At 42.1% G+C, this 21,981-nt stretch overlaps 1 protein-coding gene across 8 annotated transcripts in view; it reads right to left on the bottom strand.

The window, feature by feature from the left end:
* LOC133932583 (microtubule-associated protein 4) overlaps window positions 1-21,914 on the bottom strand; it is a 93,940-nt gene extending 72,026 nt beyond the window's left edge. For all 8 annotated transcript variants that reach the window (XM_062379328.1, XM_062379327.1, XM_062379331.1 and 5 more), the window contains exon 1: window positions 21,821-21,914. The gene's annotated coding sequence lies outside the window, so the exon portion shown is untranslated. The remainder of the gene's footprint in view (window positions 1-21,820) is intronic.
* Between the last annotated feature and the right edge of the window lie 67 nt (window positions 21,915-21,981).

The raw sequence follows: 21,981 nt of genomic DNA, 5'->3' as shown, positions 1-21,981 counted from the left end.
ATCCAAGCAGGCACCAGCTCATCTGGGAGTTCAGCTGACCAATGGCCACCAGGGAAATTTGCAGAGTCGTGTTGTGTCATCCTCCAATTATAATGCCAGATTATCTGCGGTGCCAGCAGCAGCAGCAGGAGGAGGAGCAGGAGGAGCAAGAGGAGCAGGAGGAGGAGCCAGCCTCTCTCTGCTCCCCAGACAACCTCTGTGTCATCAACCCTCCTTGAATCAAGCACTACATTTCTGGCCTCTTGGTTGAACATCCTGTTCTCACACTATTCAAGCAGCAGGTTGTGGTTCAAGGTCAAAGGGGATCTATCATGAGACGCGAGGTGTTAGTTTCTCTAGGATCAGACGGTCAACAACATTTACATCCACACAGAACTATGAATGAAACATTCTTTTTTAAACTGCAGCCTCATGAAATCAGCAGATGTTAATATATCCACTGAAAGTACATCCCACACATTTCCATGAGAAGCACTCTTCCTACTAGACAATTATATTTAGATTTGAGACTGGAACCATTGTCTTCATAAATATATTGAGACTAGTTGCAAGCCTCAAACAGGAGAGGTCAAACACTACTCAACAGCCCCATCTGCTGGATTGTCCATTCACTGACTCGAAAGACCACCGGTACACAGGTCTACTTCCAAAAATAAAGATGTGGTTTTCCCAGTTAAAACTTAACTGGTTTTCTCAGAGCTCTGACATCAGCCCTAACCAGATCCCTTAGGATGACTTGCAACACCAACTGTGAGACAGGCTTTATCATCCAGACTCTCAGGAGACCTGCTGACCCTGGATGTCTGGAAGCTGTATCACATCTCCAGCCAACTCTCTTCTCTCCCCCATTTGTCTCTGCTCACTCCAACCCATTTGGGCAGATGCCCATCTCTCCAGTAAAAGGCAGATTTTTTTCTCTCTACAGTAATAGTGTACTTGCTTGTTATGAGTTATGGTTAAAATTACTTAAGTGCTTTGACATAATGTTTGTTGTAATTTGGCATTACACAAATATAATATAATTCAACATTTCCTATACAGGTTTAAGTTGATCTGAGGACATTTTGTTGTGTTTTACAAGAAAATTGAATAGAACATATAGTACAATGCATACAGGTCCAGGCCTTTATTTCAATGGGCTTGACGAATTAAAAATGTATTATTCTCAGTTGTCCAGAATCTGTCCTCTTACATTTAATCAAATTGAATTAGGTAGTCAACAAGTAAAATATGTATTACGTTAAGTATTACAAGCTATAAAATCAGTTTCTGAGACATATAAATGATTCTAAACTGCACATGTGGGTGCTCATTACACGCCTGGCTGCCAGTGTATCAGCAGCAGTGAGCGAGTCCCCACGGCTGAGGCCTTGCAGGGTGTGTCGCAGGAAGGCTGTTGCCTTGACCACAAAACCATGCTGGTCTGAAACACTGCTCCGGTTTCCATATTTAACCCCACATCATCTGTGTGTGTGTGTGTGTGTGTGTGTGTGTGTGTGTGTGTGTGTGTGTGTGTGTGTGTGTGTGTGTTTAGCATACTGTACGTCATCTGTGCAGGCTGCAGTGAGCCGAGTGATCCATGCCACCAATCCCAAGCAAGAAAACACAGAAAAAGGCCAACAGCCATCATACGAATGGTTGAAAAAGACTGTCTAGTTTAGCATGTTCCTTTTGGGGTCTTTCAGCTTCTGTTTCTACAGTGGTTTCCCACATGACCACAGGAGCAGAAGCTTTTCATTAGTCTGCTGCGACAGTGGGATGGATTTGGGTTAAGGCAATTCTAAATTTGAGGATGTTTAGACCCTGTGAGGGCCTCAATTTAAGCCCAGGTCCTGTTTTCCACCCTCCGCTCATGATTGTGGTGTGGCCAGTCAAACATAATCTGGATTCAACAAAGGAAGGAAATCCACGGAAACTGCAGTTTCTATTGTGTAGACTGCAAACAAATGTTCCAGTGTATGTGTGGATTAGTTGTGCAGTTATGTTTTTGCTTTAAACACATGTGTCTGTCTGTCTGTGTGTGTCTGTGTGTGTGTGTGTGGGCTCACGGGCCGGCGGGTGGGTGTCCTCTGCCTGCCAAAAAGCAGAGGTGAAGGTTAAGCTCCTTCTTAATCTGCTTCAACAAAACACTTTAGTATGTAAACAAAACGGCAGAATAAGCAAACAAGGGAGTGATTGAACTGCAAAGTCAAGTTAATTTGCAATTATATAAATTACTGTTTTTCAAAATGTATTATAGAAGCCTGTTTTGTACCATAATTGTACTAGGGATTATCACAAGCCTATCTTCCTACATATCAAATATTGTGGTAGCACTGCTGAGGTCCTTGCATGGTTGTTTTTCTTAGATGAGCCAAACAGATAAAAGTCCCTGAGTCAACTTGCTGCATTTTCTTATTTTTATTTAGTGGGCCACAAAACATTACTAAGTGCTATTACATGTAATCCTGAAATAGAGACTTTAGTTATAGTAGGAATAACAAACCGCTATAAGATGCATCTCCAACTATCCAGAAATTAAGCCAAAATATCTTGGATGCAAAAGCTCATATTAATGTTAATGCTGGGACGAAGATCAGAGGACTCGATTCAGACTCTTAATGTTTTATTAAAGAGGATGTTTGTGCTTAAGCCTTAAGTTAGGACATTTTAACAGTTACTGTCCACACTCAGTAACTGCTCCTGCAAGGCCTCAACCCTTGGCCTGAATTCGAATCCAAGCCGCGGCCATGTATGCATGTCATCCCTCACGCTCTCTCTCTTTCCCCTTTTCACAAGCTTACTCTTTCCTATCCATTAAAGGTGATTAAAGCCCAAAAAATACATTTGAAAAAAGAAAAATTAAAATGGATGTAAACTCTAATACAATCTACAGTCACTATTTAATAATATAAGTTCTAGTTTGTGAAGACATTGTTAATTCAGTTCTCATAAGTCAGACCAAACCTTCCTGTATATTCCAACACGGCCCTCAATTGCATATACTAGTAAGGTTTTGGTTGAGGTGCTATAAGAGGCTGTGGTGACAAACTATGTTCACAGACTTTGAACAGCTTTTCTTTTTTCAACGGACTCAAACTGCTGTTGTGGCCACACTGTTGTCAAAGAAGGGAAACCACCGTGCAACTTAGGGATGTCATGAGAACCGATACTTACGATACCTTTCGATACTAAAATAACAAAACACAGACGTTGCCCATTTTTTTGAAGCACCGTAAGAACCGTGAGCGCCGATGCCAGCTGTTAGCATCGGTGTGGCGCCTCTTCTGGAGCTGCGTCGCTGATCTCCGAGCAGCTGAGACCAGAGAAACTTTGTGTTTTCACTGTTTCCACTGATAAGAAGCAGCCGGTCAGTCAGTGAGCGACTGCTCCACGTGAACGAGCTGTGATCTCACTGTGTGCTCCGCTCCCAGCCCCGCTCACTCGCTCAGAGACACGGTCTCTATCTCGGAGCGCAAGCGCCCACACACACGGCCACATCGCCTGCTCCTGGTATTTCATGACGGCCTGATACGATGATGATTTAAAAAATGAATGTTCAACATATGAAAACAGATTCATTAAGTTCGCCGTTCGCGAAAAATATGCACAGCACTGCACAGGGAGCCACTGCAGAGGGGCTGAAGAGCCGCAGGTTGCCGACCCCTGCTCTGGAGGATGACGTGAACCGTTTTTTTACCGTGGTATCGAAATTGGCATTGGGATCGTGTTATTTTACTGGTATTGGCACCGACTACTGAATTTTTGGCATCGTGACACTCTTAGTGCAACTATTGTTCATAACTGGTTAAGGGCCCCAACGTGCAACATCCAACAAGCTTCCGCACAGACCGGTGAAAATGAGCGTGTGAACGTGATATATTATCTGGTCACAGCAGTGTCACTGAGTGCAGACACTGGGGTTGGAAAGACACACAGGCTCACTGTAAGTTTCAGGGCTTAGAATCATTCACAAGTCGGCGAAGAAAGTATTTAGCCGCAGCTTCTCGGTGGGTTCTGAGCGATGGTGTCGTCAGTTGAAATAACAAACGCTGCTGGCAGTTCCTCATATCAGCTGTCACTAATTAAACTCGGTTGCTGTCACTTTCTGTGCTCTCTGTGCACCATTGTCTGCACGGGTCAAAGATAGTTCATGAGAGGAGAACATCCACTCTGGAGCTACACGGTACATCCACAACCGAACAGAATGTTTCTTTAGACAAATGCAACATGGTGAGTCATCTTCTGACAGGGTGTCGTGCTCCCAACTGAACTTTCATTTGTATCACATAAATCATTTACATTTATGGATATAATTGAACCATGACCTTCAGTACTTGGATCAGGAAGCTCAAAACGAAGGTTTATGAAATCAAGACATCCCCTGTGTTATTTCGCTGTGTCAGATACAGTATGATAAATATCTAAATTGCGTAACCATGATGTATGGATCAGCAGAACTAAGTGTATATTAAAATCCCCAAATTAACTGCAAAGACTAATTATGTAGCCAAATATTTGAATCGAGAGACACTGGTATGTAATAACACAGGGGATGTCTTGATTTCATAAACCTTCGATTATTGAAAAAAGATGGCGGCGCGTGTAGACGCAGCGACCACTCGCGCTCCCAAGCTGTACTTAAAAAATTCTGTATGTTTACTTAGTATTAGAAAATGTCTTGTGTCTTCTGTTGTGCCTGTGCACTTTATATGTCTCACTGTGGGAGAGTGGGAAACGTTGTATCGATTCCTTGTATGTTCTGAACATGTTAAGAAATTGACAATAAAGCTACTTTAACTTTAAGTAATCTACAGTGGATTTGCTTTGTTCTCGAATTTCTCTCCAGACTGTTTATCACCAGTAGACTCTGAGCTGTGCTGTTTACAAATGCATCTGGTTGCAGTAAACCTTGATGGGATGTGTCCTCTGGGTGAATGTGCATGTAAAACCTGGTCCATTACCGATCTATACCAATTCAAAATCTGTGAAAGTCGCCACAAGTGGAAAACAATGAGCATTAATGGTAGAGTGTGTGTCCTCAGGACCAGAAGTAGTAGAAGTAGCAGCAGAGTCGAGATAATGGAGCGAAAGACTGAGAGAAGAAGTTCTGTAAAACCAAAAGGGAGTGAAAGAGAACGGAGAAAAAAGTGATGTGTGTATTTGGTGGAGTTTCCATAGGCTTAACACTGGCAGGCTCATATGGCAGTTGTCATGGTGATGGGTGACATAACACTGTGTATGTAATCCCAAAAATCCCTCTGTATTTTCACCTCCTGTTCCTTTAATATACAACCAAACGATCTAATGTCCTGTTGGGTTGATCCTGAGGAAAGGTCCGGTTCGCTAAACGCAAGAGCCTTGGAGACTGGTCAGTGACTAAAGGACACCAGGATGAATCATGTCTGAGTCAGACGCTGGATAGAACATTTTTCCTGGTGCCATATTTGGCTTTTTAGCACAATAATAATGTTTTTATTAAGAAAAACATTATCAGATGACCTTCATCTGATATAATCTTTCCTGGTTAAACATTAAATAACAATATAAAGAGTAACATGTTGATGATAGGAGTTTACTCATTGAAAATCATTACACCTTAATTATTTCTTGGCTAAAAATCCATAAAGAAATATTGTGTGTGTGTGTGTGTGTGTGTGTGTGTGTGTGTGTGTGTTGGCTTGATGCATACGCACACACACACATACACAAATATGCACTTGTGGATTTCAGCTGCAGGTTTGAAACCAGATACATAACAGCTGCTGAGACATCTAGACTGTGCCGCCGAGCAAGGCATTGCAGCATTAGCTGCTGTGGTCTAGCTATAATTATCTTAGAAATGTGAAAAGATAAATGTCTTTTCCCTGGAGTAACAAGGAACAAAAGTTAGAGAAAAATGAGAGGTTCATCCTGCGTCACACAACGAGTTAGATCATTCCCTGAAATGCTGCAGAGTCATGGTCAAACTCTTAATTATATCCCTGTGCTGCTGGAAGCCGGCGACAGACCAGTCTGCTGTAAGGAGCTATTAGCTACACTAACTATTACTTTAAAGGTTTGGCCAGTGAGTGCAGCTGTTCAATGTCCAAGGACAATACAGCAGTAAAACAACCATAGGGCAGATTAATATCCCTTCACTGTGTGGACCTATGATTATGATTGGTCACATGGTCAGACCACTGAGAGGAAACACAGTGTAGGATCCATCTGGCTTTGAAATGGACAGAGGAGGAAAGCTATTCTGTATGATGTATGTGCAGATATAGGATAGAAGTCGATGTTGAGCTTGAGTATTACATTACAGATAAAAGACCAAACATAAACACGCCTGTTTGGGGAAAACACATTTACAACCAGATAGCAGTCACTGTTACCTGATTGGACTGTGTGAGGCTGGACAATTATTATTTAGATTTTATTACAACTTCAGGTTAATCTTTGTATTTTTATAGCCACTTCTTAAGTTGATGATCAGAAAAGAAAGAGGACATGCTTTGATTTTTCTTTCTGAGCAATAACGCCCAGTATTTTTGTCACAGCTTCTAAAATCTGAGGATTTGCTATTGTTTTGTTTTGAATGATACTAAACAAACTACAGAGAATATGTACATGTAAGAAAAAGATGAAAGAATCAATGAGCTTTTTAAAGATGGACAACACATCATAATCACTAAAGTGGGCGATCTTCCCCAAGAATTATATCATGAACTTTCTACTCAGTTGTGAAATGTACTATTGAGAAAATACAGACTCAAACCTGCCTGCAGACTTTTTATTGTTGTCTTAAAAACACTGACAGAACATATTTGTAGATCATATCATACAAATCTGCAATCTGAATCTGAATGTAAATCGAGATTTGTTGAACTACCTCTGGAGGTGTCAACGGTTTTCTGACAGGGTTTCAGGAGAACTTTGCTTTGTCAAATATCTGACTATGTGGAGTCAAACCATCAAACACTTCTGACTTTGAGTTGTCCGTGAAAGAGACACGATGATAGAGACACGTGATATGAATCCACCAATCAGCACAGCCCTCCAGAGGGCAGTTGGTTTGTGAGCGTAGATCCATGTTATCAGTGTGGATCAAGTGAAAACATCCTGTCAGGATCTCTATGACTCACTGAAAAAGTAGATCCGTCAGAGTATAAAATCATTCAATCACCATGTACAGCCATAATAACGGGGGTTTCAACATCAAGGGACATTTAAAAAATCTATTCAACCCACTGTAAAACACACACATTCATGATGCGTACATGTGTGTAATATGTATTTAAGTAGGTGGCCTCAACATGGTCTGTAAAAAAAGTGTTCAGTGTCCCAGGCCTGTAGACACTGTGTGGAAAGCTCTCCTCTGATGTCACTTTCTAAGAGAGGTGGGACATTTCCTCTGAACGCCCAGTCTGCTATGTTACCATGCAGGAGGGTGTGTATAGTGGGAGCATGTGTGTGTGTCTGTTAGAAAGAGAAAGAGAGAGAGAGAGAGACAGAATGAGAGTTGGCCCGCTCTGCTGCTTGACTGAATGAGTTCCGTGAATGTGGCTGTGGTTACACATTCAAGAGGCATTAAACATTTACCAATTTTACATAATATTCTCAAGTCTGAAGAGTGCAGTGAAATAATGTTCCTAAAATAACAGGCACAAGTTATGATTAACCTCTTCATCATTATGTCAAATCGGTGTACTCTTGGTGATGCCACACATCCATCTTTAAACTTATAAGTGGGAGGGGAGATGATATACTGCATCTACTACTGCTCTGTCCCAGTTCCTCTCCCTGGACCCGACCCTAGAAATGATGTGCCCTTCGCTGGGAGTGTCCCCCTCCAAACAGAGACACAAGGGGGGAGGGCGAGAAAATCCTCCCCTAGGAATTAGGACACCACTCGCTACGTCATCAGCAGCCAACCAACATTATTATCACAGGGACAATATCAGCTAACAACCAATATTATAATAGCGACAGATCTAACCACTGCAGAACAGTAATGTGTATTACTGCTGTACAGAGAAACTTCTGTCCTGAACTGAAAAAGTTATAACATGAGTTTGTTTTTTTTTCTTTTTCAAAATTTCATATATGGGACATGGAAGTAACAAACGTTACTTATAACTCTCACTCAGACTGTTTCATGCTTTTTTAGACAACTGAATAATGATTTCCCTGACATGCTTGTCACTGGGATTCAATGACATTTAATTTGCTACTGGATTAAAGTAAGATATTGCTCTGGATAAAAAAATGTTTTCATGTTTATTTTGAAAGATACCCGCAGTGGTCGCCATGTTGATTGGTTTCCTCTGTTCCTAAAGCAGTTTACAAAAAACAGTATGGGTGAAGGAGTGTTTCAAGGGCTAGAGGGCCACTACCTATCATCACAGAGAGAAATGGGACAACACTACCATTTCACAGCGACACGCAATATTAATGGGTGTATAACACCTCATTGTGTGTGTCTGTGTGTGTGCCTGTGTGTATATGAAGGCATTTCCCCTTTTTTACCAACAGCCGCACTACTGTTTGTGTTACAGCTGATATACAGAGACAGCTGATGAGTATGATATAACTCACAATAAACAATAAACCAACAGAGCTAGGTTAATAAAAACATGTTTGAATTGTATACAACTTGTTGCAACATATGCTGCAACTGGCTGACTGATAATGTCAGACAGTAAAATGGCAAATCCCCTAGAATGACCATTTAGGTGTGTGTACCGTGTGTGTGTGTGTGTGTGTACTGTGTTTGTGTGTGTGTGTTTTTGTGTGTCCAGCTGCCATCACACTAATCTGAGAGAGATGGTATCGGTGGCATTCCCAACAGGCCATTCATTCTATTTCACAAAGCCACAATCACAGCAGTTTGTCAACACACCCTAACACACAAACACGAGGAGAATGGAACACGAGAATCTTAGGGCTTCTTAAAATAGAGCTTCAACCACACATATGTGCATGGAGTTTTGGTTCAGACTGGTGGAATGACAAATACTGTGAAAACAAATCTCTCATTGACTCATTCTCTCTCTGACACACACTAACACATGCACACACACACACACAAATACACACACGGTTGTATGTAAGAGGCTGAAGGTATGTTCACTATCAGGCTTTGTGACTACTAAGCGAGCTATGAGAGACAAGACAATGATAACAGAGTCAGAGGCAAAGACCAAGTCAGAGACAGAGCCTGCAGGCCTCTGGTCTTCTTATACAGGGAGTGGCCTAAAGCCAAAGGAAGTGAATGTGTTTGCTTGTGTGTGTGTACGTGTATGTGTGTGTGTGTGTATGTGTGTGTGTGTGTGTGTGTGTGTGTGTGTGTGTGTGTGTGTGTGTGTGTGTGATTAGATGCAGTTGCAGAGCTAAGACATAAATGGCCTTTTTCTGTATTCAGGTATTTTCCAACTTATAAAAACTGAACAGGTGGAGTGACACTTAAACAGATGAGGACGGAGACAAAAATACTCTTAAAATATCCTCTCTGTGTGAACTTTGCTCTCAGATGTTCTATTCTTACTTGAGTAAACACACGCACAGAGGGCAAGGTTGAGGGAGAGCCACTGATAATATTTTCATATTGCATAGAAGTGTCAGACAACAAGAACACACTGGTTTTAGGAAGTTGGTTACATGAAAAGGGAAGTTAGTGAGGTTTCAGAGATAAAAATAACATATTAATATATACTGTTATATATATACATATATGTATTGTTTCAATGTTTACAGAATAGAAGTTCAATGCTAATCTAAATATCACCTAAAGTGAATAGGGCCATACATCACAGACACACAGGCTGAAACGAGCAGATCAGGAAGCTGCGGTCATAATGTTGAATATCCTGTATTTGTATTTGTAACCCCTCCCACTGCTGCTCTACAGCTTTCTTCCATCCCAGAATGAAAGTTCTCCTCTCCTCTGCCACGGTTTGGAACCATCACTGACAAGGAAGACAGGGCTCTCTGTACAGCAAACATTGTTGGTTACATGGGAAAGCCTTTACACACTTGCACCATCTGCATTATTCATCTGCATATGACATAATATTCATTATGCACTATATTTGGGCAGATTAGCTATGATGTTACATAATGATCTTGTACATATGGTAGATGCACCCATGCATGTCCTCACTGTCGACTGAAAAGGCTTTAAACCTGAAAGAGACCTGTACTTTACCATTTATCTCAAGTACACTTATAGCATGTTATATTACATGACATTGGGATCACATTTTAATTCACATACATGTAAAGCCAGTGTATGACCACACATACAGAAACTTTCAGGACTATGTGTACTCTTTGCTTTAGTGTGTCACCGGACTATTTCCGTCCGAGTCCCATAAGCCTCATCAGATGGTGTTGCATCCAGAGGAGGATTGATGGCAACATATAATTTAAGGTTTTAATTTAGTGTGTTTGTGTGTGTGTGTGTGTATGCATGTTTTTCAGGTATTAATCATGCTGTGGGGACCTTAATCTGTTTACACATGAGGACTCATCTTCCTTAAGTGGACAAAAGCAAAGCGTAAATCATCACATTTTGAGGTGAAAACATGTTTAAATTTAGGTTTAGGTAAACGTAAGAGTATGTCTCCAGGAAATCTAATTAGGTCAACATCATCTCCCTCTGAGTCATGGAGGCACAACTGTGTGTGTGTGTGTGTGTGTGTGTGTGTGTGTGTGTGTGTGTGTGTGTGTGTGTGCGTGTCCTGCTGCTCTCACATCCACACACTGCCTCCATGGGACCCATAGTGGCCCTTTTTGAGGGCGAAGTAAAGGGGCTAGTGTTTGACTCTGTGTGTGTTTGTGTGTGTGTGTCTGCGTGTGTGTGTGAAAGAGTGAGTGAGTGAGAAAGAGAGAGTCCTGTACTCTTAATAGAATTACACAGCAAAGCACTCTTGGATTTTTGTATAACTGAAGACTTGCCTTTTCCCATTAGCATCCATGTTTGAAAGGAGACAGGCAGACAGGCAGCCAGGCAGACAGACAGGTAACACACCCTCCATCATGCTCACCCTGCCCCTCCTCCACCTGCTGATACTCATTCCCCCCTCCCTCCCTCCCCTCTTTTGGGCAGGACCCACAGCCTCAGTGACTGAATGAATTCCCTGTATGTCCCCACTCACCTACACACCCCGAAATACACACATACACACACACCTACACACTTTAGGAACTATGCCCTATTGTTGCAGAATGAGGCTTTACACATCGCAATGGAATGCAAAGCAGGGCAGACGCGCACACTCGCACAGGCAGACACACAAAGGTCATCATCTAATCCCAAAACAAACACTGAACACACACTGGTAGTGGACCCACACTCAGGACACGCCAGAGGGTATTCACTAATGTGTGTCTACACTGCAGCTTGGTCTGCTGGCCCAGTACAATAGTGGATTCCATGTGACAAAAAACGTAATTGTCTGCCCCCTTACTCGTGAACCTGACCTTAAACTTAAATGCTTCACATTCCTGATGCCTGCTCACAGATTCTTTTGATTATTTTACACATCCCAACAATTGATTTATATTCATTTTCAAATATTACAAAATACTATACATATGAATATAATATATATTTACTGAATATAGAGAAGTATGGATGTAACGGGAGAAATAAGGTAAGTTAAGTTGCGAGTATCAGTCTTATACATCAGTGTGATAAGAGTTACCTAAAAAGACAGGAACCATCTTTGACACCTTAGTTTGCCCCTGCCACTAACATGGAGGATGCAGGATGTATGATCTATACTGCCGCTAGCAGGGGTCGATCAAGACACTTTGTCTTCCTCCATAATATATCATCGGTAGTATAAAGGGTTAGTGTATCATAACAGCTGTGTCACGTAAAGACAACTAAACATGTACCTTCCACTTGGAAAACCCTGAGAACCGCTGAGTCAGTGTCAAAGCAGCAGCAAGTATTTCTTCCTCTAGTTGAATATAAACGGTGAGGATATTAATACTGTGTTATTACACATGTAACCTCAGATTCAACCTCCTAGCTGGCACCGAGAAACACTAAAGATTATTCTGCTTTGAATGTGGTCAAACAGTAAGAACCACTTCGCCTCACAGGCTCTGCCAACCACTCAACTAGCAGGGAACTACGGTCACTATCTTCCGGATCTTTTCCTCCTGGGGTTGGCCGATGGCTAAACGCTAAGACGCCATAGTGAAGATGACTTTTGACCTTACAGATAAAAGTATCTTCATAATTTGATCTTATTGGACATTTGAGAAAATTGTGTCATAATTAACATATTAATTATTGAGTCATGGCCCGAAAAAATTATGTTCCAGCCGTGCCTTTCCCCAGCATTGCACATTTCAGTAGTTATTTTTTTTCTTTTATTTAAGCATTTTATTTCTCAGTCACATTCTCCTTTACCCCTTTTTCTTGGTATTTTGTCTATTTGATTACATATGGTGTGGGTCTCTCTGCCAGAGGATTATAGCATTTCTGTTATATCATACCTCTCAGGATGCACTGCTACGCATTTCGGGGTCTTTTTCGATATTATGTGCAGTCACATTGAATGGCAACTTAACAACCGATACCAGGAGCAAGTCTCTAGTTTAAAGTTAAAGACATTTATGAAACTATAAATGAGCAGAAAATATGAAAAGATAACAGGAAATTGCATTTTTCTCTTTGACTAATATTGGCAAACATTTTTACCATATCTGTCCATCTACCTATCCACCCATGTGTGTGGCCGCCCTCTTTAGCCTCCTGCACAATTCCCATCAGGGCTGATTGGCAGTATTAAAGCCGGGTCGCAGACACACTGGTCCAGCTGCTACTGTTATGAGGGGGGATTACAGCAGCCGGTTCACTCTGTATCATCTCATTCTTCCTCTCTGCCCTCTTTCCCTCCATCATTTCATTCATTCAATCCGCCGCTGTCACGCAATGTCAGACTCCACCCCTACAACAACACACACTATTAAATATCTATGTACGTGTTCACACTCACTAACACATATGAACATCTTTTGCGATAAGTCACCACAGGGTACGACAGGTTGCTGAGAGAAAAGAGTCCTTTAACCAAAATAACCTGACAAGTTGTTGGTCAATCACTTGTGGATTACTCAACACATTTTGGAGCTAGTGCTAAGTGTTGTTTTAACATGTTGCTCTGACGCATTGATTATTAAAACATGTAAATACTTGAGGGAGAATTGGTGAGCTGGAGTTTTAATTTATTCAGGCTCCTTTCACAGTAATAGGTTTTCATTTTTAACAATGTTTTACATGCAGGTATACTGGAATGTGCAATCCCACAGGAATCGTTGCAGATTGCTTAATATAATAGCTGGACTCGTGAAGACCTGATAACATAGTCAGCAGCACTTTAGGATCAGTCTCCATAGTTTTACGAGGCTGTTTCCATTTGTTTTCTTCTCAGTTTCGGCCCTTCCACACTAAAATAGTGCCTTCAAACTAAAACAGGGCCAGCAGCATCAAAAAAAGAGTAGTGTGGATGCCAGACGTTAACTAAACTAAGAAAAAACTGAAACTTTGGGATCCCACAACCAGAGGATTCACCCTCAGCTCTACAACCAATTTGATGAACTTTTACCTGTAAACTTTGGACCTGAGACAATGCTTTGGGGGAGTCCAAAATAAAGGAGCAACTCTTTGGCTGCGCTGTATCATCCAATTTACATTAATGTCCTCCGCCAGAGAATAAACTGCTCCACTAACTTAATGTCCCTACAGTGACCATGCTTGCAATCCATTTGTGGGCTTGTTAGCGCTGAGAGCCCTTTTGCAATTAAATGAAACAAGATCTCAAGAATATGCCATTACAGAGATAAGAGAAGAAGCTCAATGGGCTATTGCGACGAACTATAACTAGGATGTTCTTTTCTGGTTACTCAGTACGATGCTCAGTTTTATTAACTTAACTGGACTTACAAGATCATCCGCCAACATACCTGGCTGAACCGTCTCCCAGCATAAAACAGATACTTTGGTGGAAATCCAAATCTTTTCAGCCACATTGATTTTACAGGTAACCACATGAAGCGTTTCCCATATCGAGTGTAGGGTCAACACTGATGTTAATATTTCCCGAGAGATCCACAGATTAGATTCTGCTTGGTGCAACAGCTGATAAGGAAAGGGTTGAGGGCTTTATAAAATGAAATAATACCAACTAACTAACTCTGGTTTCAACTTCTCTAACATGAGTGTTCTAGGATTTCTTTAGTCTCCTAGGATAGTGAACTGAGATTGGCTGGATTTGGAGACGTTGCTCCGAGGGCAGTGTGAATTTTTCACCTTTTTCTTATATTTTGTAGACCAAATTACTGGTTTATTAATAAAGAGCATAATAAACAGATTCATTCAAACTTGAACTCCCAATCGAGTGCAAACAACCTTGTGCACGACAAGGTAGGGTTGGTAATGAATAATCGAATATTCAATTATTCGTCATTAATAAAAACCAAGCCTAATGAATAATCGTTCTAGTCCCGCACATCTTCCAGTATCTTGTGCTAAATCCCAGTCAGATATCTTAAGGGACTATTAGTTCAGGTCAGTGATGTGTACATCTAAAAAAATATGTATTCACTCTAGCCGCCCCATCCCTTCCCGTAAACTCACAGACCAGGGTTCCTTAACTGAAAAATAAACACATTTATTTATTATTTATATATATATATTTATTTATCAATCAGATAATGGCACATATATTTTGACAGTGAGCCTCTTTAACACAATTCAATTCAAGCAACAAAATAGAACGTCAGCATATATTCCAATTTAGTATCAGCGAACAGAGACTAACCAAATATTACTTCAACACGTCATTTAAGTGCACTGCACCACGGTGGGCATGAAGTCCAGATATCGCAATGGCATTGTCCATAGAGTTCGTGCCGCGCACTTCGCTCTGTAAAGTCAGTCAACAGTGTCTATTTCACTTATCGGGCACCCGGTAGGGGAGATGTTTCGTTGTTGCCGTAGCAGGAGCTAACTTCAAGCCCAGTGCTGCCGTGGAGAGAGTCAGCGGCAGAGTACTCACAGGAGGAGACACGAGGGGAGGGGGAGAAAGAGCGTGGAGAGCGCAACACACTTGAATCTGCCGTGCGAATCAACGTTCACCGTGGACTCTGAATTATCGCTACGACTCTCCCCCCCCCCCCAGCAAATAATCGATTAACTGTTCAATAACGTTATGAATATTCGAAAATGAAAACTCCTGTAAAGTCCCATCCCTACTACAAGGTGCAACATAGTGAATACCTTTCAAAGTGTGGGCCTCTTTGAGGGAGTATCTATATGAAAGCCATCCTTTACCTTTCTTCATGCTTTTGAGCATTCAGAGCAGCATCAACACTTGCTCTTAAGAAGTGGACAAACAGCACTTTGTATTAATCACACCCCTCCTTAACCGAAGCTGACCACACTGAAACGCATGTTATTGCCTTCATGCAACTGATTCCAAACGTTCCCAACATCCATGCTACACTCGGTCTAAAGAACGACACGCTGATCTCTGGCAGTTAAGGAACTCAGGGTGAAAATAAAACCTGTCCTGTCAAAAACAGGTGAAGTACAACAAAACTGAGGAAGCTTCCCCATGTCAGGATAATGTGGTCTTTGTCTCCGACTAAACTGCCCTCAACGCCAGCACCGGTCGGCAGCACAGGAGCACATGCATTATGGATTTCCTCTGCTTCCTGACTCCTCGACAGAGGCTGGCATGAGGCAGTGTGGCGACCTTGAAGAGAGTATCCTGCTACAGTCGGGAAAAGCCTGACTGACGAGCCCAGATCAGCTTTCCTACACCTCAGATTCAGCCGTGACCGAAAACTCCCAAATAAGCTTCAACACAACAGCTCACTAAACATAATTTATGGTGAGAAGACACAAGGAGGGTGTGTGTGTGTGTGTGTGTGTGTGTGTGTGTGTGTGTGTGTGTGTGTGTGTGTGTGGAGAGATCCAAAAGACAGATCTGAAAGAGTGCTTCTAAGATCAAGAGACACTCCCACAGATCTCTGAGATCAAGTCAGCTGATGTCAGTCGACTGGACGTGTGAAGAATCCAGGATCACTCCCAATCAGGAACAGCCTGTTCGTTTAAATCCTCCTTCTACTTCCATAATTTATTCCTCCTTACATATTCCCTGTTTTGAGCACGTCTCCCTTCTACTATTGTAAATCTCACCCATGATCCTTGCGTTGATGGTAAAAGATGTTAGTTTTATTAACGGTATGAGGTATAATTTGAAAGTATCATTTTCTGGTCTATGTCAGACTGAACCGATCCAAAGAACATCTATGTTTGTTTATGTTGCCTTAATGTTGCTTCCCTGCCTGTAACCATGTCACGAGGAAGAACAGAGTTAAACGGACAAAAGGGCACTTATAATTCTTCCCATATATATAGATACATAGGAGAGAAATGGTGACATTATGCACGTGAGAAAAATAATAATTCAAACACCTACATAGGCAGTGCTCTCATCGTCATGATACATAGGCAGTGATTGGATATAAAATATAAAGAGTTTATTTCCTATAGGTTAGAGCCTATAAGTGTAATACCAACTGCCTCAGGCTCTCATTCATCCCAACGTCCATCACACTACTCAATAAGGAGACGTGTTAATTCGGTCATGTATCTCAATAACCGGTGCACTTTGTCTGGCACCTTGAACACTTTGGTTTTTAAGTTTTAATGCCAGGTTCTGTTTTTCCTCTTGTTTATCTTGTTTTATCCTTTTAGTATTTTATCATTTTACGTGTTTTTAGGGCAGATGCAATATTCAACTCACTTTTATTTTGCATTATTATTCAGGGTCTTACTTGATGTGTCCTTCCTTGTGTACTCTCCTTTAGTTGTTTGTTGTACAATGTACTGTTCTTGCAGCTGCTGTAGCAGTTTGGACCAAGACAAATTTCCCTATGGAAAGTGTATTTGATTTGGTTTGATTTGATCTCCTTTCACCTTCCCTCCACAAAATATGATTGGCAATATGTGGAGTTTATTTCTTTGTAAATATAACTGTGCCAAATATTAAAAAAAAAAAAAAATTTAAAGATCAAAATGATATTATAAACTCTTCCCTCTGGACTCACTGTGAAGATGGAAGATTACAATCACAATAAAATCCAGATGACAGTCAGAGATGACCTTCCACTGCTGATCATACGTCACTTCCTGTCTCTGTCTGCTGCGCCCAGCTGCTCCACCTTCCTGCCTTAATAATGCAGAGGAATGAATGCTGTTGTGCAGAAACCCTCCTGCTGTGTTGTGCATGTGTGAAAGACAGACTCTGGGTAAGCTCTGTTGCAGATTCTCTGGATTTGACCCGGCGGCCATGTCTGATAACAGCGGTAGTGTCTGGTTATATTGACTAAAACAATGTTCTCAGTATTATCACGGTATAGATCTTTCTCCAAGCGGCCGTGTGTTCATGCTAGAGCAGCTTAACCCAGGTGTTAGTAAACACATTAATTAAGCCCCTGCTCTATTTAGCTACAGGCCCTTAATTAATGTGTTTACGAACACCTGCTCTAGCATTTCAACGGGGCTGCTGGGTAAAAGATCTCTTGTTACCATTGTGCTGCAAGAGTACTGAAATAATACTTTTATACAATATTAGTTTTGTTTATTACACTTTGTATGAAATGATTTGATCACTAATAACTAATCAAGTTCATTTTTTTTGTTTTTTAAATCCCCCTTTACTGTTTGCACATTTGTTAGTCAGAAGAAATATCAAACTAGATCTAAATACCAAATACTTCTGAAAACACTGACAGTGGTTTACACATTGTATTCACACTAATAACCTTCTGCATTAAAAAGTCATTGAATTTGAATATGTTAAAGGTTTTAAACTGTGTGCTGTATTTTATTTTACTTAACTTTAGTTTTCTATGGGTAACCAAAACCAACTCTACAGCGATGCTCCCTAAACAAAGCTTACTTTATCTTACGCCTGTGTCCAACATGGGATTCTAGCAAACATGCCTAATTGATCCATTTACCCAATTTCTACTGAAAGTGGCTAATGTCTGACATAGATAGCCACTCTGCAGCATTAGTGAATGTCATGTTGAACCACTGACTGTTTTTCCCACTTACAACCAGGAACAGTGTACTGTCTCGATTCGGGGGTCATTTTTAAAGGATCCTCGACATGCGTCCCTCCATCCCCGAGAAAAGAGGGCTCCAAAGGGTGGATCCCTCCCAACCCAAGCTATCCCAGGATTCAGTGCGCTTCGGTGACTAACCATTTTTCAAAGAGGAATTGCCAAGAGACAAACATCTGATGCTTGAGTTTTAGGCTCTAACTCAACTGAGCAGCTACTTGTTCACATGTTACAAAAAACAAGGAGCATTAAAGCTTTATTGCCATGTCCATTTACGCTGATGAAGGAAATCCTCAGTAGAATGGCTGAGTTCATATACGTGGCCCACGAAGGGGGCGACCACTGAATATGGACAGAGATGATGTCCCACCAGAATTTATGCTTGTTGCCATTGTTACATGGCTCGTCAGCTTATTGTTCAGTCTCGTTTCTTTACTTCAGAATCCACAATCCACAACTATAAAACTACGGAGAGTGCTATTTGAAATTGGCAACGGGTCGCTGAGTATTAAAGTGGGCCTGCTCAGGAAACTGATTCAGATGTACTGTAGCAGAATGTTAAGAGCTGAGTTGGTGTATTTATAAAAGAGTGAGGGAAATAACAGATGGTTTTCTTTTTAGGAAGTTTAATAAGTGGAAATATCTGCTCTTAGTGGCACCAGTCATGCTGCAGCGGTTCTAATACATGGCTGCACTTAGAGAGTTTTTCATCTTAGCAGGGGTTTCAACACAACTAGCTTCACAATAAAAATCCAAAGTAACACAAAGCCTCCAACAGACAGCGCAACACTGAACACAATCCATTATGTGTCTGTGTATCGATCAAGGACACACACTTTTTCACATGTAATGTTGCTATAGACATGAAGATGTTTCTTTATCTATTCTCTCCTGCGCAGCTGAGTGTTCTCTGTAGAGACCACAGCTGGAAGCTGGGAGACACCCAGTCCAGGTCAAACAGCAACTTAAGGTGCAGCACACCATGTGTTTCATGTCCATCCATCTCTGTACGTTATGAAACCTGTGCATCACACATTTGACACTGCTCAGTTCAGCAGCTCAGGAGCAAAGTCAGAATGTCACAGAGTGCGACCTGTGGGAAAGCTGCCAGCCCGTCAGGCCTAATACCTGATCACTTTGGCAGGCTTATAGTGAGGCAACCAGCAGTGGGACGTTTTAGGGATGCGATTGGATCAGGTCCATGATGAATTCCGGGCCTGAGATCAGGCCCACCTCTTATTTCCCACTTGTTAATCTGGCTGTGGAGGATTGGAGAGTAATCTGGATAGAAGGAGTGAGACAGTGAGGGAGACAGGGAGGGAGACAGGGAGGGCTGGAGAGGGTGACGTACAATCCTCTCTGCTGGGATTCTCCTGTTTCTGTCAGTTTAAGTGTAAATATTTGGGGTTGATATTTTGCATTGTTAATGATGAGTAGACAGTTTAGCATCAATCAAATAAGTCTTATATGGTCTTGTACTGTACTCGCTCTTGGCAATTGGACATTAATTGTAGCATATTACTCATCAGTTCAGACAGGGGTGGGTAGGAGGATATTGGTTAACCGGAATATTATCGGCAGTGAGTATCTTGGGTCTAGTTGATGGGAGCATACAAACCGCCTGTAAGCTAGTGAGGAGGACCCACTTGTAGTATTTAAACCTGGTGATGAATACTGCAAAACTGGTGGTGGCTGATTTGTGCCTCCTGTCCCTGTTTGTTCCGTCATTTTAAGACCAGTCATCCCCATGACTAAATACTGGCCCACTGCAACACACTCCATGCACAGTCTCATATTACTGGGCAGCATGACTCAGTCAGGCGTGAAATCTCAATGCGTGTTTTTGAAAACTGAGTAGGTTACCATGCTCAATAATGTCGGCCAGCTCATCGGCAACACAACAATTGTGATATTGTCCTAGACAATATGTAACAGAAACAGTACTTAATATCCCAGTGCCAGTGGAAGCAATGCCTGTGTCAGACTGTGCATCCGTTTTTTAATCAATCTTTAATTCAACACTGACAATATGGAGAAGGTGTGTTCCCCAGTGGTTGAAGGGGTTTTGTTATTAGATAACTGTCTGAGGCCATCATTAGGAGCGGCTGATAATTGTATGTAACATTCAACACAATCATGTCGTGTTGATATAATGCTGGGCACAATGGAATCAAACAGCGGATTAATTCATTGTTTAGGGCTTTGTTCAATGCATGCTGTGAATAGTTCCGTTTTATATCATTCATAATCTACACAGTTCATCACTTTGAAAACTTCATGTCCATTTATTTCCTGAGGACTTTAGCACGGACAAGAATCTTTGTGGCTATCAAAAGTAAAATCTTCACAAACGACTTATTTAACCGAGCAAACGTCCTCCTCTGATGACGACCATGATTTGAAAGATATGAAAAACGTCAACAAGAGGACCTATGATACAACAACTCAAACACTCCACCACCATCTCTACTTTATCACAGATCAGATGCTCGGGTTTGATTTACATGGTCAAAAAGATATTAAATCGACTCATTGCACTGAGATGTGTTTCTTATATTCTGACGCTCGGAGGACTCATAGCTCTTCTGTGAGAACATCGATCAAAGCTGAGTATTATCATCTTTGTACAGATTTAGAGGAGGATTGCTGCATTGCATAATATGGACCAAAGCTATCTGTGAGGTGAGTGTAATTCAGTGCTGGAGGGAATTGAAAAACGGGAGCGACAGAGGTTTATCCTCAGCAACATGTGATGATAAGTGACAGGAGCTGAAAGCAGGGGCGGAGGAGAGGAGGGGAATATTCTTCTTCTCTGCAGGTTTTCAGATTAGATCAGACTGAAGAGAAGAAGAATAATAACTAGAAACACGGACCCAGCCAGGAACAAAGATATTAGAACATCAAGAGTAGAAGGTCCATGCACGTACAAGGTTAAGTTCATAGAGGTCAACTACAGTGGCTTTGTGATCTAAAGATAGTGCAACACAAGTCGTTTAGCTGTTCAGACGTGGACTCCCACACACTGCAAATGAATGGACTCCAAACACACACACACACACACACACACACACACACACACACACACACACACACACACACACACACACACACACACACACACACACACACACACACACACACACACACACACACACACACACACACACACACACACACACACACACACACACACACACACACACACACACACACACACACACACACACACACACACACACACACACACAGCTTACACAACTCTCCTGCCTGCCCGCTGTGACAGTGCAACTCCTGCTCACCCCCGTGTACCGGGAATTAACCGGGCCACCATGTTGGTTTGCCCACTGGAGAAGTAGTGCTTGCACATGACGGAGAAGGGGAAAGTGAAAGTCTGGAATCGAACGGTGGCGCTGACACGACAGCTGCAGCTGCGCTTTCCGCTGACTCTGGCATTACGAACAGGGCGTGCGCACTCGGCGGACTCCCCCTAGAAAGGGAGCGAGTTTCCGAGCAGCCCGTGAAGGCAGCATCCTCCTGCACCGTGATGCAGAGGTGATCCACAATCACTGCTCACACACCCTGCACGCCCGCACACACACACTCTACACTCCGCACACACACACTCTACACTCCGCACACACGCCTCCGCTCCGCGCAGCACACACACTCTCACCCACACGCGTCTTCTTTCCGCGCCACTCACCGTCAGTTGTCCGCTTTTTGACACTTTTAAGGTCTGGAGTCTCTGTGCGTTGCTGTCACCGCTGCGATCCGCCCACCCAACAGGGCTGTCCGCTGGCATCGCACTAACGTGCTCCTCCCCTCCTCCAATCACCAAGCGATCCCGCCGACTGGCTCCCGCGT

The sequence above is a fragment of the Platichthys flesus genome, chromosome 21, assembly GCF_949316205.1.
Source record: "Platichthys flesus chromosome 21, fPlaFle2.1, whole genome shotgun sequence".
Taxonomy (NCBI): Eukaryota; Metazoa; Chordata; class Actinopteri; order Pleuronectiformes; family Pleuronectidae; genus Platichthys; species Platichthys flesus.
The sequence above is the reverse complement of the archived record's forward strand: the minus strand, read 5'-3'. Positions and strand labels throughout refer to the sequence as shown.